At 43.1% G+C, this 16,095-nt stretch overlaps 1 protein-coding gene and 1 long non-coding RNA gene across 11 annotated transcripts in view; one reads left to right on the top strand and one right to left on the bottom strand.

Moving 5' to 3' along the window:
* LOC110404546 overlaps positions 1-4,896 on the bottom strand; it is a 94,026-nt gene extending 89,130 nt beyond the window's left edge. For both annotated transcript variants that reach the window (XR_002442311.1, XR_002442308.1), the window contains exon 1: positions 4,645-4,896. This is a non-coding gene — a long non-coding RNA (uncharacterized LOC110404546). The remainder of the gene's footprint in view (positions 1-4,644) is intronic.
* CHD9 (chromodomain helicase DNA binding protein 9) overlaps positions 5,671-16,095 on the top strand; it is an 84,743-nt gene continuing 74,318 nt past the window's right edge. For 6 of the 9 annotated variants that reach the window (XM_021408930.1, XM_021408927.1, XM_021408931.1 and 3 more), the window contains exons 1-3: positions 5,671-5,722; positions 12,237-12,314; positions 14,066-14,154. The gene's annotated coding sequence lies outside the window, so the exon portion shown is untranslated. Of the gene's footprint in view, positions 5,723-5,762; positions 5,897-6,369; positions 7,847-12,236; positions 12,315-12,380; positions 12,400-14,065; positions 14,155-16,095 lie in introns of those variants that run through there. The other 3 variants (XM_021408923.1, XM_021408924.1, XM_021408926.1) reach the window with 3 other exon arrangements.

Raw genomic sequence — 16,095 nt, 5'->3', positions numbered from 1 at the left:
TTTCAGAGTACATAGATCATACCAGCCCTCACGAGTTAGTAAGTTTCACGGCAAGTTTTCAAGGGGCCACAATACTAACAGTAGTTTGTTACAACTCATTTCAGACCAGAACAGCACTCCTGAAGCTATAACCCCAAAAATGTGAGCAGAGCTACACAGGTAAGTGCCACAAGCCTACCAGCTGAGAGTAATAACCCTATTCATGGGGTAACTGCTTCAGACTACAGCTGTGTTATTCCTTCAGGAGAGTTACTTCCCTACTAGTCCTAGAATGGCTGATGAGCTAGTTACTCTTACACTTAATTTTGTACACTGAAGCTACATGACATTTTTTCTAAATCACTTTTTTAAATAGCCTAAAATGATTCCCTATCCAATATTCAAAATTAAAGATCCACACCAGTGCTGATCTTTCTTCCCACACTTTCCCAAGCTTTTATCAGATGCTTCACATCTTCAAGATGTATTTCGTTTTCCTCTAGTACACACTTACCACTCTCACATGAGTAAAAACACTAAAAGCCCCTCAACAGGGAGGGGCCCCACTAAACCTCCACTCATCTTTAGAAAGAAAACCCTATAGCTACAATTACTCAAGAAATTCTCCCAGTTCATTTTCTTGTCTTGTAACACCTGAAAATAACACTTTGTTTGTTTTACTACCAGAGCAAGACGCAAGAAACCAAAAGCAAAGCATAAAAATGTTTTAGCAGGAGACCCACTGTCATCTCATAGTCAGAAAATGACCCAGAAAAGTGTTTTATTAAAAGCAAAAATCCCACAACAAATCAACTCCCCATAGGCTATTCTTCTCCTCTTTCCTCCTCTATCATTTAAGAGAGCCCGTGAACAACAAACAGTAGTAATTAGTCTTACTGTAAGTAAATCTTAGTAAGGGTACAAGATACGAAACAAAAATACTACACTTGCTTTAAGCTCTGCATTCAAAAAACAGGTAATACATCCATTCAATTTCTATTAACAGAAAGAAGCACAAAAGAACTGAAAATAAAAACAGGAAAGATACAATAAAACCAGCTTTAACTACTGCATTCATTCTCAACATCTAGTCTATTAGAACGATCCAAAATACTTCAGTTTGCAGAAGGTTCAAGTCACTTGCAGGCTTCCTCTAGATTTCACCACGTATCTGCACCATATTTCTACAACTATCACTATCTTCAATCTCTGACAAGAATCTTCCCCATTCAGCTCTCTTACTGAAATGGAGAATGAAACCTTCAGGGCTGTCCAAAGAGGGTCAGGTGACCTTCAGTCCTGTGCTCCACATACCCACCAAAACTTCCAACTCTGCTCTTAAAGGGCTTACTTTCTTCCTAACACAAATGCTTAGAAGCAGTCCTGTGTCATCCTTCCTCTTTAAGACATGATCTTTGCAGATTACGTTTTGAAACCTGACTCAAGATTCTCACATCAGTACCGAGATTCATAAGTTTTTCTCAGCCTCTCAAGAGATAAGCTTCTGCTCTCTCAAAAGACAACACAGTAAACCTTTGACAAAAATAAACTAAAAAAAAGTCTACCGTAATCAATCCCCTAAAGAAAAAGGGCTTTTTAGACTTCTTAATGAAAACAGGATTTTGCCAAAAATACTATTCCAGTAACTTCAGATTTTAAAATGTTTCCCTCTCGTACTGCCTATCTCACAGCAGATTTCATTTTGGTACTATCACGGTTTTATCAGCTACGTGCAATGCTAGCTGTCATTGTGGTGAGCAGACAACCAAACTACAGGTGTACGTGTTTGAGGAAACAGCACTGGAAGCAGCACTCTGATATCCTAACTGCAGGTTTACTCAATTTACAGTAGTCTCCAGCTGCCAGCCAAACTCCCGGGACATACTATTCGGAGTAAAACATTTTGGCTGCCAAGAGATTTCCATGTTCCAAATAGCTTGCTTGCAAATATAATTATGAATCAGATTTTGATTTGCTATTATTTATCACAATATTCCATCTCTTTTTCTGATCTAGACCCTTGGATGCAATTGTTCCCCCTCACACACTCAAAAGAAATAAAGCTTCTCCTAATCTAAAACAGATTCATAACCATACCCCCTGTTTTACATCTGCATTTTCGAGGCCAAGAGAGAAACCATCTGCTTCCATGTACTTTGCATCTGCAGTGTTTCACATCTGCAGGTGTAGAGCGTAGCTGCTGCTTGCAGGAGTTCCCGTGTACATTTCAGATCAAATGTTTGTACAAACTGCCAGCCAACAGCACAACAAAACAAAGCAGACCTCCCCAGTTTGAACTGTACGGGAACCTATGACTGTAAATCTATTCAGAGGTAAAATGAACAAGCTTACCCTCACCTTGCAGATTTGTTTATGGCTCCAGAAGTAACCTAAAAGTGTTTTCTTCCATATTCATGCTGCAGGTTGTAAAGGCAGTGCACCAAGCAGCCAAAACACATTAACAAAGGCCCAGCCTGCATGGCACTACAAGCCTTCACCTGCATCACAGATTCTCACCAGGCTTCTACACTGCTGACAAAGACCTATGTAGAGCTGCTCTAGTAGCTGCAGTCTGTACAGGCAATCACTCCTTGCTTTCCCAAGTCACACAGAGTGGCTACTGAGAAGGATCAAAGCAGTCACAGTGGCAACAACAGAATCCCAGCAGCTGATTCGGTACATGCGAACTTCATTCCCGTCCTGACCTCAATACCCCTGCAGCAAATTTCACGTGCAGTCAAAGCACAAGAAACCAGGCAAGTGCACTAATCAATTTCATCTGTAGCTTTTTTTTTTTTCCTTCTTGGAAAATTTTATCCCACACCCAGAGCAGTATAAAAGAAGAACGTCCTTGTTTTGTAGAGTACAGATCTTCTTCCTCTATAGACCACAAGGCACACAAACAGCAAGTCCTAAGGCAGAAGGGATTGCTACAGCACTGTGGGAGTCAAGATCATAAAAATGCATGTGTTCTACCTGCTGACGTGGGACATCTGAAGAAAATAAAGGAGGGGAGGGACACAGTAATCTTCCACCTTCACCTTACTCAGCACTCAAGAGAAGTCAACTGTGTGTTTTGATTAATCAAGGTGTTACAGTTACCTTGTGAAAGAACTGCAGTACTGAAAAAACAAGGATCTCATAAAATGTATAAAATGCTAAAATTATGATTGTTTGAAACAATAGTATCACTTCTGGATGGTGATATAAAGAGGCAGAAGTTTAAACTGAAAGAAAATTTAACACCGTGTCAAAGCTTTGTAATAGTGACCTCCAAACCTGAGTAGCTACATGCTTAAGAAAATAAAGCCCAAAACATCAGTCTGCATTTAATTCTGTACATTTAATCAACCAGGCTTTTTTCCTAAATTCTAAGGGCTTCGTAGGATTCAATGTCCTTTTCAGCAACAGAATAACCAGTCCCACGATCCTGTTTTCAGTCATTCATGAGCTTTATTATTCTAAATCTGTACTTTCAACTTATGACATTACCATTGAAACTCTACAGCTGAAAGCCCTTCACACTGTTACAAGTGCATTGATTGATTTGCTAAGGAAGTACTACAACTGGCTGCTAAATACACTAAAAGAATAAAGGTTGTCTTTCTTCTGTTGAAGTACTGGCCTCTGTCTCTATGGAGGATACAGAAGTACATATGTTTACTTTTAGAAATCACTAAAATTTTAAAAAGTATGTTCATTTCTTGGAGTTGTTTTCCACTGTTCGTGAGAGAGAGGAAAAAAAAAAGAAATTGGAGCAGAAAAAAATCTACAGGGCTAACTAAAAGAAAGCTTAGATGAGAATTTCAGCATAACTGTTACAAGGTGTGCTAGTGAACAGCCTGGGAGAGAAGATTGAGTGCTTGTTTTCTGAACAAATGGAAAATAAAACCCCATCTTACATTTCTCTCTCTGCAAGAATAGGCAAGATGTTTAGAAACCCTAAAATCAACTGATTTATGACAATACACAGTTAAATCTCTTATACACGTAGGAAATCCGATCTTGGCTATGGTGAGAAACACTCAAAATACATCCTAGATGTATAAGCAACAGGTGGTAGAGAACTGGAGTGCATCCCTTGTTGTCTTAGGGCAGGCTGCAGGAAAAGCCTGAGGGTGAGATTTCCCATATCCCCGTGTATATACCACACAGTCCCAGCAGGCTCAGCACTGAGGCACGGGTAACAGCAAATTCTCTTGCATTCCTGTAAGTTTCAGTTGAGTCCTTCGCTGAACCCTTCCCTTTTGCTGAGGCCTTCTCAGCAAGAGCTGCCTGTCTGTGCCACCACAGAGAGCAGCAAGCAGCCCCTCAGTGCATCCTTCCAAGCAGCCAGGGAGGTCCCCGTCCAGCTGCAGGGAATGGTTCTGTCAGAAACTGGTCCTGCAGCAGGAACCTGTAGCTCGACTTATGAGAAGTTACCTCAGATCGTCTGATGTGGAGTGTTTTGTCAGCTGCTGCTTCTACAGTTTGATCTTTCAATCAATATTTGGTACGTGGGGAACTGTGTTTTGTACGAGTGAAACAAATACGTGAAAGCAAAGGGAAGGATTACAGCTTAGCTGCAAAGCTGTACGTGCTCTGGGCCTTCACCAACCCACTTCCAAAACGGTTTCACACGGTGTGGTGCAATGCTGTGCCCTCTCAGCGCCCACCTCTATTTACCTCCAGCACCTCCGTGCGCTCCCAGCTCTGCTCGGTACAAGAAGCGCTGCTGCTAGTAGCGAGGCACATCGCCGACATCCCGCTACACCGCCTCTCCCTGGGAAGCGCCTGGGCCGTCTCAGGCGCTGCCTAAACCCGGGGTGCTGTGTAACGACCCCAGCGCGCCGGTTCCGCGCAGCCCGCGGGCGCCGCTCCCGCCGTGAGGCGATGCGAGGCGCTGTGAGGCGGCTCCCGGCGGCGGCGCTGTGCTGCAGCGCGAGACCGCCCGCGCGCCGCGCTGCTGCCGAGGGGCCGCGCCACCCCCGCGCCGCCCGGGAATCCCCCGCCGCCCGCGGTGGCGCTGCGGGCGGGCGTCGCTTCACTCAGCGCTGGGGCCGCGCCGCTCACCGCAGAGCGTGCCCCGCGGCCCGGGCCTGGCCTCCGCCGGTGCCTCGAGAGTAAACGCGCTCGGGATTGGCTTCTGCTGGCGAAGGGGGCCATATTGGATGGGCTCGCCCCGTCGCCCGCGCACCATTTTATCGGCTCTGCTGCCGCCCCCCCCCCCGCCGCGCCGCCCGCCTCCCGCGGGGGCCGCCCCCTCCCGAGGGGGCTGCGGGGCGAGGTGAAGGTGTCCCGGGGAGGAAATCCGCCCGTCGCTCCCCGCCCGCCCCCCGCGCACGCCCCGTCCCCGCTGGCGTGCTCCCTCCTCTTCCTCCCCCCGCCCGCGGCCCCTTAGCCCCGCGTCGTCGCCGCCGCCGCTCACGCCCCTCTCGCTCGCCCCCTCCCTCCTCCCCTCCTGCGGCGCCGTGTCAGCGCGCGGCGGCCCCCGCGCCGGGCGGCCAATCAGCGCGGGGGTGAGAAATATGCAAATGCGCCCCCCGGCCCGTCCCCGCGGCTTCGCTGGGGCCGGTGGGGTCGCGGCGCGGAGCGAGTGAAACTTCGCCCCCGGCCCGGCCGCCCCTCCCGGCCTCGCTGCGCTGCGCCGCTCTGCGCGGCGGGCGGGCGGCGGGGGGAGGAGAGCCGCGCCGAGCCAGTCACGCCGCGCCGCCCTCGCCCGCTCCGCCGCCGCCCGCCTCTCCCGGCCTGCGCCGGCCGCCCGGTAAGTGCCGCCCTCGGCCGGCGGGAATCCCCCGGGGGGTGGGGGAAGCCGTCGCCGCCGCCGCCCCCGGGCCGCCCCGACGGGGAGCTGTCAGGCGCGGGGCATCGCCTCCGCCTCCTCCCCGCGCGCGTGTCTCCTGCCGGGCAGCGCCGCCGCGTAATGGCGAACCCGGCGGTGAGTACGTGCGCGGGGCCGGGCTGCTCCCCGCCGCCTCCGAGCAGGCCGCGCTCCCGGTGCCCGAACCTCCTCCCGGCCCCCGCGCCCCGTCAGCGGCCTCCCCCGCCCTTCCTCCCGCCGGGGCACGGCGCGGCGCGGCCTGCTCTCCTCACGGCCCCGCCGCGACCCGTTTCCGCCCCTCGCACCTCGGCGGCGGGGGCGGCGGCCGGGAGGGGGTGTGGGCCTCGGGCTGCTGCGTGCCCCGCCGCGGGGAAGAGGGGCGGCCCGGCGGCGCCGAGGGGCCGAGTTCGGAGGGGAGGGAGCGGGCCCGGCCCGGGTAGCGGGGCCGCGGGAGGCGGGATGCCGGCCCTGCGCTCCGCCAGGTGGGGAAGCGGGAGGGGGCGGCCGGCTCCTGGGGTCTCTACGGGGAGGGGGCGGCCGGCGGGGGGAGGCGGGCGAGGATGTGCCCGAGGCTGCGTGGCAGGAGGGATGTGGCGGGCGGGCGGGCGGAAGGTCAGGCCTGGCCGCTGTACCGCGAGGTGACAGAGGTGGGCAGGAACTGGAATCGTTTCCCAAGGCGAAGCGAAGCGGTGGGAAGGAGAGGAGCCGCGTGTGGCAGCCCGCCGGCTTGGAGCCGTGACAGCGGGAGGTGTGGGAGCCGGGAAGGCAGGGCTGGCGCTGGGTGAGGCGACTGGGAAGGCCGGGGCTGGGCGGGCTGCGGGTCTGTAAGGGAGAGAAGCGGGGGCACGTGGCCGCAGGGCTCCCTGCGTGGGTGGGGGCTTGGAAGGGGATTCAGCTGTGGGAGCACGAGGCCGGGACTTGCAGCTGGCGTGTTCCAGGTGGGGGCTGCGGGCCGGCCTCCTCCTGGGATGACAGGGCGGGGATCCTGAGGGCAGCTCGGTGCGGTGTGCGTTTGGCCTGGGGTGGATAGGGGCATCTTGATTTTACTGAAGTGGAGAGATTATCCCATTTCCTTTTGAGGCGCAAAACCGTGAAATGTGAAAACCTCGTAATTCCCTCTTCACACGCATTTTTGTGGGCAGGGTTAAAAAGTAGGCGAAGAGAGCAGAGTTCTCTCACTGAGCTGCATGGCTTTGACACGAAGGTTGATACCTGCAGTTTCAGTTCTTAAGAAATGTTTTGCACTCCTCACTTTGTGTAAGTGCCACAAATTTTCAGCAACTACAAACTTCAGTTTGTGAAAGTTATTAACTTCAGCAGTGTGAGGAAATGCAGCTCAGTCTAGTTCTGTAGGAGAAATCTGAGCCCTTTAGCAGTGTTGCACATACTTACAGGGGACAAAATAACAATCTGCATGAAGAGAGAGGGGTTTTCAAGTGTTTTTTGAGACTGATACAAGTATCCATAAAAAGTAATCCTCCTCTCAGGAAAGTTAGGCCCATCAGGCGTAAGATCTTTTAGCATCTGTCTTTACACCTGTGTCGTTTGACACCATCAAGTTCCTATTTATAATCATTATGCTTATAATCGCTTGTATGCAGTTATAAATGTATTTAGGATTCAAGGCAGGTTGTTAACAGTCAGTCATCTGTGATGATTTTTGCCTGGCTCTGAGTTTTGATATATTGGTACACAGGTCAACTTTTTGCTGGTATCTTTCACTGGATAAGTATTTCAAAATTAATAATTATTCCTGTCTTATAATTTAACTGTTAAAAATGAGTAGCAGTCTTTGGATCTTAATCTGCTCACATAGTTTCTCCCCCCTCCCATGTATATTTTTTTCTTTCAGGCTAAATAATGACTTGTTCATTGTTCCTGCACGTGGCGGATGGGACTTCCAAAGCACCGTGGACTTAATTATGCAGTTTTAATTTTTGCTCTTTGGTCAACAAATATACTTATTCCTGAAAGTTAACCAGTGCAGGGAGCTGTGTGCCAGGCCCTATGCATCAGTCAAGGCACACGAGGAGGTTGGTGGGAAATCGAGTAGGATAAAAACTTCAGGTATCAGCTGCTCTGCGATTACAGCGCGTTGTGAGTTACGTCACTTTGCTTTGCATTTAGAATATGATAAGGACAGGCACATAAATAGTTACAGTTCATCTGCTGGTTTACTTCGTGTTCAAAGCTCTTTTAACTCATATCCCTCAGATGATAGCTGTTCTTTTTACTGGAAAAAAGATGTAATTTTAGGCCTTATATGTTTTCAAGAATTTTGAGGAATCTCAGCACCTACTCATTTCACGTGAGCTGCGGGTGCTAAATGCTACTGAAGATTACTCCAAGAATTCAGTATGGAGAAATACTATTGAAGGCACAGTGTGTTTTTTAAAAAACTATTTTCAGTGATGTTATCTGAAAGAAGTGATGTGAACCCCTATTAAGAGGCTATACAAGCCCTAAAACTGTAGGGAAGCCCTAGTGTAGGGAACCTGCTTTAGTAGTGGGGTTGGGCTTGATCCCCAGAGGTCCTTTCCAACCCCTGTGATTCTGTGTGAAACATACATGTTCATTTGTTTCCTTTTTTGAGGGAGACAAGTTAGTGATGTGGGTGGATTAAAACAAAAACGTTGATGTGATGCTTTAAAATTACCTTGTTTGTGCAACCCATAAAATAAAATGATGGACTTTTATTCTAAGATGTTTTTGTCTGTCTTAGAACTTTACAATACAGGTTTTCCTGTAATACAAATATTTGCATCCTTCAAACACTTCAAAAGTAAAGGAGAGCTGGACAATTCTGCATTGTTTTATGGGTTAGGATTCCTTGCAGTGCAGGATTTTTTTCCTTTATATCAGTCTTGAAGATGTAATTGTCCAAACGTTGGACCATTGTCTTTCTTGGAAACCGTTCATGCAATTTAGCATGAGGAAAAAAGTTGCATCTGGAGGAGTCAAGTGGCATTGAGTTTATTAATCTCTGGATTGCAGCATTATACTTCTTTCCATCGCTGTGTGTAAACTAAGTTCTCAGTAAATTTTGGTACTTAGGTTCGTAAGTTCTTCATTTGAAGAGTTTTTCTTGGTTTAGCTGGACTCTTTTCTCACTCAATTTCATTCCTAACCAAACCAGTTTGGTGGATACTTTTGTCGTCTTCCACTGACCTGTTAGTATTTCTCCCTTTTATGGTCTCCATTCTGTCAAACTAAGGGGCAGTGTGATTAATGAACATTTAGAAATCTCACGCTCTGTCTCATGTAATGCGCTCTCATTCCATCTTCTAATGCTCTTCCTGTAGTTAGAAATAGTCTCAGGAATGTAGCATATCTGCAGATGTTTAAATGGGTGATGGAGAAACCAGTCGTCTAGTAAGCCCAGCTTTCAAGAATTGATAGTTAACGTTGTTGGAAATACTTTGGGGTATTATTAAAGTAGTAATATCTTCTTTCCCGTTTAGCAAAGTTAACTGTTCTGCTTGGATATACTTCTGTTGCTCATACACCAACCGCTGGAAATGGTTTGCAGCTCTTAGAGTTTGCAGTTCTTTCAGTGCTGCCTTTGCTCTGTTGTCAGTTGTTAAGCTGCAAGAAATAAGCTACAAGAAAGGCTGCTTTTTTAACTAGGAAGTCAGCAGAAAGATATGGGTATGGTGTGGCATCTCTCAGTGAGGCAATACATCGATCTTCAACTTCATTCATACAGGTTACCAAAGAGAAGTCAAGTATCATTGTCTTTAGTCCATCAGTGTATGAGCATTTTACTTTTTCTTTTAAAGAAATAAATGTTTTTTTTAACGATACTTATATTTCTTGTTGTCTTAAAACAACAGTTAGTTTGCAACCAGATGGAAAAACATTTGCATTGCTTTTCTGAAGACAGTAATTTTGACTTCGTTCTTTATCTGAGTCATATTAGAAAATGTAATAACTCTGATTGCTAGAAGATTTCCTTCTGCACTGTGTTTTTGGGAATTTTTCCTTGTGTTGCATGAGCAGTATTAGAAAGTTCTGTCTTCTGTTTCTCGCTGAAATTGAGGAAGGCTCTCGCAATTTATTCTGCAAATGGCATTTGTAGGGCTCATTATTTCATTACATTTGATGCTTAACACCTCAGTAAATAAAGTTTTAAGTTACATGGAGGTGACGTCTGTATAGTGGCATGAAGAGGTGTTCCAAATCCTAGGGGGAATCTGAGGATTAAATTGAACAGGTAGTTTTGTTTTTTGCTACATTGTAGTGAAGCCCCCGTAGTTGGTGGCTCAAACTCAGAATATCTTTCCTAGCATATTCTTGGGATTGATGTTTTTGAGAAATGTTTCTATCAAATCTGCTTAGATTTGTATGAAAGAAAAATTGTATGCAGTCTTCTTTCCAAAGGGTAGAGAGTTGTGCAGTAGATGATTCTCTTGATGGCTGCTAATCAAGTATGTAGTGGCGTGTCAGGACACTTGTTCTGTTGAGCAGTGCAGTCTCCTGGTGCTCATGTCCATGGTGCTGTCATGTCCTCATCTGGTTTGGTGACATGAAATTGTGTTGTTTGGTGTGGCTTTTTCGCAAATGTTCACTGAGGTTTCTCTCTGTTTATGTCAAGCCTTTGCTACTGTTGGTCTGTGCTTACAGATCATTGCCTGGAGTCATCTTCAAAAGAGACATGAATTGTTCTAGTTGGTACTTCTAGGTCATAACATTGCAATAGTTCCTAAAAATGCTTATCAGACTAGAACATGGGAATGGTTGGAAGCTAGTGTACTAACAGATTGCGTGTTTAAAGAGGGCTGTGCTGTGAAGTCCTTTGTCTCTGAAAGTTTCTAATGAAATCTTGTTTTAGGCCACATGAAACAAGAAGGTTTTCTTTTCTGGTTTTCAGTGTGTTCATTTCTCCACATCTTAAAACTGCACTGCAGTTTCTCAAGAAAGATGCATTCAGAAACATGTCTAATGTTGGAGCTTATGACAAAAGTAACTGGCGATTAATTAGAAACTCTATAATGCACACGTGAGAAATCCAAAGAGCACCATGAGGATTATGTTTTTAAACTTGGAAGGAGGCTTGTACAACTCAGCTGCCTTTCTAGTGACCAGAAGTGTGAGTTACAAATATGTAATAGAGCGCTGGGAGATGTTGAGATCTCTGTTAGAAAAACAAACAGAAACTCTTAAGTTCTGGAATTTATGAGACTTCACAAGTACACTTTGGAGAAGCCAAATGGTTTAAAGAGCAGAATAAGTTATTAGAATAGTTTCCTTCAGTGGTCTTATGGCAGAACCCTTGAACTTTCTAACATTTAATTTCAGTAAAATAAAATGTCTGAAGGATAAACCTTATGCTTTTTACAAGAAAATTCTTGTAACTATAGTTGTCTTCCTAGCTCGCAAACTATTGTAGTTGTCCTTACCTTCTTTATTATTGCACCACTGTCAGAATTAATGCCCACAAAACATAAATGAGAATGTGTGTGTATACACCTTAGCCGTTCTTGTGCAACATCTAACGCCAAGAGGATGGGTTTAAACTAAATGGAGACGTGCTCTACTGAAGCAGCTCAGGCACATGTACGTGGTTTGCTCTGAACACAAGAACCTTTGGCAGGCAGGTGAAGGAGCTAGCTGGAAACAGTTTCTTAAACGATTGCTCTTAATTTTTCTAAAGGGTATTTTCCAAAGACTGAAGGTATAAAAGCTTACAGGTACTTTGTATAAAACTTAATAAGTTGTTTCATTAAATTTGAGATGATATTTGAAGAAATAGAAATGGCAGTTAAAATGGTTATTTTAAACTAATTGAACTGCATAGTTTATTTCCTGTTACATTAATGCGTATAGAAGTCTGCACTTTGGTGCCCAAAATGAAAAAAGATCACTCTTGTTCAAAACTTTTTGCAAGTAATACCAATGCTTTAGGATTCCATCAGGAAGATAAGAAAACCCATGTGCACACAGGGAAATAGCTGTTCTTTCTTTATTTTATGACGAAACTACATTGGTTGGTCAGCGGAAGATAATTTTTTTTAGAAGCTTCTAAGATAGCTTAATATTTATGTATGTAGTTCTAGATCAGTTTGTTTCTGGTTCTGTTTAATAAAATATAAGCTTCCTCATGTATCAGTGAATATTCCCAATTTGAGCAGAACTAAGACTGTGCTCCAGAGGAGACTTGGCAGAACTTTTTTTTTTAACTAGATGACATTTAATGGCTATATACACACCTATATTTGTGTATCTGAAAGCTTACATACAGTACAGCCTAGCTGAGAATCATTGGAGGTAGATCCTATTTTGCATCTTACGAAAGCTTCAAGTTCCTTTTGTTTGTGTTTTTCTTGGCACTCGCTGTAATCATCAATGATTCTTCCTCTGTCTGAAATGTTTCTTATATATTACTGTTAGAGTAATGTATTGCAGTTCTGTTCAATGTATATTTATTTATATCTGTTTTTTCTTCTTTTCAACATAGGACTTTTCAAACTTCTAAGTACTCCACAGCCAACACCATATTGGAAGCTATTCGAGCAAGTGAACGCTGGCCTGAAGAGTAAGAAACGTCTGTCTTTCTCTTAAGGATTTTTAGAGGATCTTTTGGAGGACAAATATGTCTTAGATAGTGCTTGTATTATATGGTAATTACAGATGAATTAGTTTTCTGTTTTTTTTTTTTTACTGCTGGACTTTTACAGCTAGGAGAAATTAGCTGATTTGTGAGTTTTCAGTTTTCCTTTTTTTAAATATGTATTTTGATGCCTCTGTTCAATTAATTTATATATTGTAAAACCTTGATAACATAGCTTTGAACAAACAATTCTTAAATGGCAGCTCAGGGATAAAAAAATAGATATTGAAATGCTGCATAATACCTACTAGAATGACTTTCAAAGGTATTTAACTCATGTCTGGATGTGAAGAGGACTTTTGTGTAGTGAGAGCCCTATGAGACATTAGATGAAGTTTCAGTATAGGAGAGAACCACTAGAAGGAATTTTTCTTGCTGTTCTGATATAATTACTGTTGCATTGTGTAGATGATAAACATGGATTGAAATATTTTGTCAAACTTCACCTACTGGGTATATGCATATTATGTATGAATTCTGGGGAAAAAAAAACCCAACAGTGCTTTTTTTAAGTATTCCTTTTAACAGAGAGCAGAGACCGTGTAGTTCTGCAACCCTAGAATAAGTCTTTAAGTTACTGAAAAATGTAAGGAGGGTCGGTGTAATAATCTGCGTACCAAATAGCACTCAACAAAGATTTCTACTGGGACATTGCGGGCTTTTGATAGCTATCATAAGCAGTTTACATTTTTGACATATGTTACAATGCTGTCTTAAAGATGTGAGTAGAAGAAATAATCTTTGTATTAAAATCTGCTTCCTGATGAAGTGATATATATCATCTTACATTATTTTGGAAAGCTTAAAGGTTGAACTTTGTATTCTAGCTAAGGTGCTTAAGAGTTTGTCACGAAAATACTGTTACTTAGGGAGTGGAAAATGCATGTTTGAAGGATGCCCTGTGTCTTAGGGAGGATCACACTTTTGAAAGGGTAGAATTGTAGAACACACTGACAGAATGTAAGTTTATATACTAACTTTTTGCCTAGCTTCTCATGTAAGGGGGTGTTTTTGTTTGCTTTGGGTTTATTTGCACATGTTCACTAGGAGCCTTTACTTACCCATCCATCCCTCTAACCAAACCTTTTCCATAAAACTGCCAATGTTTTCAAGCCTCTGGATTAGAAGAGAGTCTTGCAACAATGAGCTCTTCTACATATGGACAAGGGGAGGAGTGGGGTAAAATTGTTGTGCAAGTGTGCTCCCCTAGAAAGCCAGTGTCAATTACTATTGGCAAGTACATCTGTCACTGTGTAATAACAGAAACTTTGCTTCTGCTTTTCAAAAAAGCAAAACGTATAGAGCTTTCTGCACATACAGCTTTAAAACTTAGCATTAAGCCTAGATTTATTTTTTGCTTGGTCTTCATATTGTATCCTAAAATTGTTCTAAACTTCCATGGATCTGGCAGAGACTGTACCTTTCAGTCTTGCAGAGCCACATGGGGTTGTTCCTCTCCCCGGGACTGTCCCTAAAAGTAGGCACTTTACTTCCTTATTTATGAGACATTTATAACATCGTGGCTACTACTGCTTGTAAATTATTTCTGGTGTTCTTGTCTTTATGGTATCTATTCCATAATTGAGTTCTGAGTAGCGCATTTGCATAATATTATTATTTCAAGTAGCATCTTAAATTTGTATTTGTGTGACTGGTTTACCATGTCTGATTTTCAGGTCTCTAATAATGAGGTACCCATCTGGAGCTAAAGTGCATCTCTGAACTTCTTAATTCTTCATTAAAGGGATGTGTTCTGTATTCATGGGTAAGGATGATTTTGATCTTTACTTGAACCCTTTTCTTGAATTTCTTGTAAAGTGTTAATTTAGAAGATTTTATCCACTTAGATCCTGTGGGTTAATTGCGCACATAGTATAGATTGTTAGGTGCATGTGTTAACTCTTATTTTTGACCCAAGCTAATCACGAAACTTCCTATATTTGAGTATAATAGCTTATTGCTTTACCTAAGTATTAGTGCTCTAACTTAAGTATTACACTGCAACTCTCAGTGATTCAAATATAGAAGCAGAATGGTAGTATAGAGGTAAATAATAAAGCGTTGTAATAAAAATTGGTCTGTGATTTGAGATTCCTTTTTGGATGTATACGGCAGATCTACAGGCATAAGTTAGACATCTCACCATGCATCTTTTGAATTTGGAGCTCTAGGATAGACTAGATAGAGTTCTGTCTTTGGAAAACAGCAAAGGAAATGATTGTGAATTTTCTGCAAATAAACCAAGACATTTTCAATAGTATAAACCATATTTCATCTGAAGAGACATTGTGGTATTACTCCTATTTTAAAAACTACAAACAACAAACCTGTGAAAATCTAATGAGAAAATGGAATATTTTCTAAATGCTATTAGTATTTTTAGGTTTTGTAGGTTTCGGAACGGCTAAGATCACTTTATGGCTTGCAGAATTTGGTGTGCTCTTTATTTCAGCAAGCAATTATTTATATATAAACTTGTTATAAATTAGCATTAAAATGGGTCTCTTAAAGAAGTACGCTAAGTGACACAAACGTTGCTGTGTGACTTTCAGATATCTTGCAAACTTACATAGAAAATTCTGTGATTCACTTTCTCTGCTCTGTTGAGCTTCAGCAAAGCTTGTTCTCTAAAGAAGCTGTCCCGTACAGAATGCCTGTCAATGTCTTTGATGCTGATAGAAGCTTGGCATTAATTGCACTGGAAGATGTATTTCATTTATTTGTGAAATATTGTTTGTTTTGTTGGCTGACTTGAACTTCTGTGCACACTTGACATCTACAGATTTTATTTCTTCTAAAGATTTGGTATTTATTTCCCAGAGACTACCTGCTTCAGGAGAAATGAGGAGAGGTATTAGGAGGATAATTTTTATTATCTTAAAATAATAATAATAATAATTGGATATGTGTTCTTAATTAAACAGACTACCCAAACAAACTTTATCCTAATTTTAGTAATACCAGTAAGAGAAAATGCGTTTCTTCAATCCTTATTTAGTTATAGATGCCACAGGACTATGGTACAAATGAGTTGGGTAATAAAATAGTTCATCTCTAATAAATGTACAAATGTTCTTTTTTTATCTTTTACATTGCTTGACTTTTGAGGAAATTGTGCTGTCCCTTTGTGCATTTTAATTTTAACATGCACATTGATCTTTAAAACCATAATAGACTATCATTTAGATTGGAGCCGCAGTGGGAAATAACTTTTGTATTTAATTTACTGCAGCTTTTGAACACAGCCAAAGCTTTAGTTATAATTAAATCTGACAAATAATGATAGTGTAAATGTCATTTATTTTTATTATTGGGAGGTAATGTCTCTATCGTTTATGAATATTATTCAGAAGTGATCAGATTTTTGAGTATTTCTTCAACACATTACAGTGACAACCTCTTTTCATGCTGTGTTTTGCCTGCTAATAGGTGGGCAAATGGTAAAAGGTGCACCCATGTCATGCTCTTGTATGCTACGTAAAATTTAGCGAGCAATAGTTGTTCAGTCTTTGGCCGATCTCATTTGGAAGCAAATCTGCTATACCTTGTTGCATTGCTTTCTAAAAAAAAAAACAAAACCCAAACCACTGTCTATACATACAATGTAAAACTCTTCCCTAGTGAGGACTATCTGTATCTACCTCTTCTATTTCTTTTGCATGTAATCTGCCTTTCTGTTGTGATGTGCTTTTATGGCTTCGGTTTT

This window comes from Numida meleagris, chromosome 10, assembly GCF_002078875.1.
Source record: "Numida meleagris isolate 19003 breed g44 Domestic line chromosome 10, NumMel1.0, whole genome shotgun sequence".
NCBI classification, from domain to species: domain Eukaryota; kingdom Metazoa; phylum Chordata; class Aves; order Galliformes; family Numididae; genus Numida; species Numida meleagris.
This window is presented reverse-complemented; position numbering and strand designations above follow the sequence as displayed.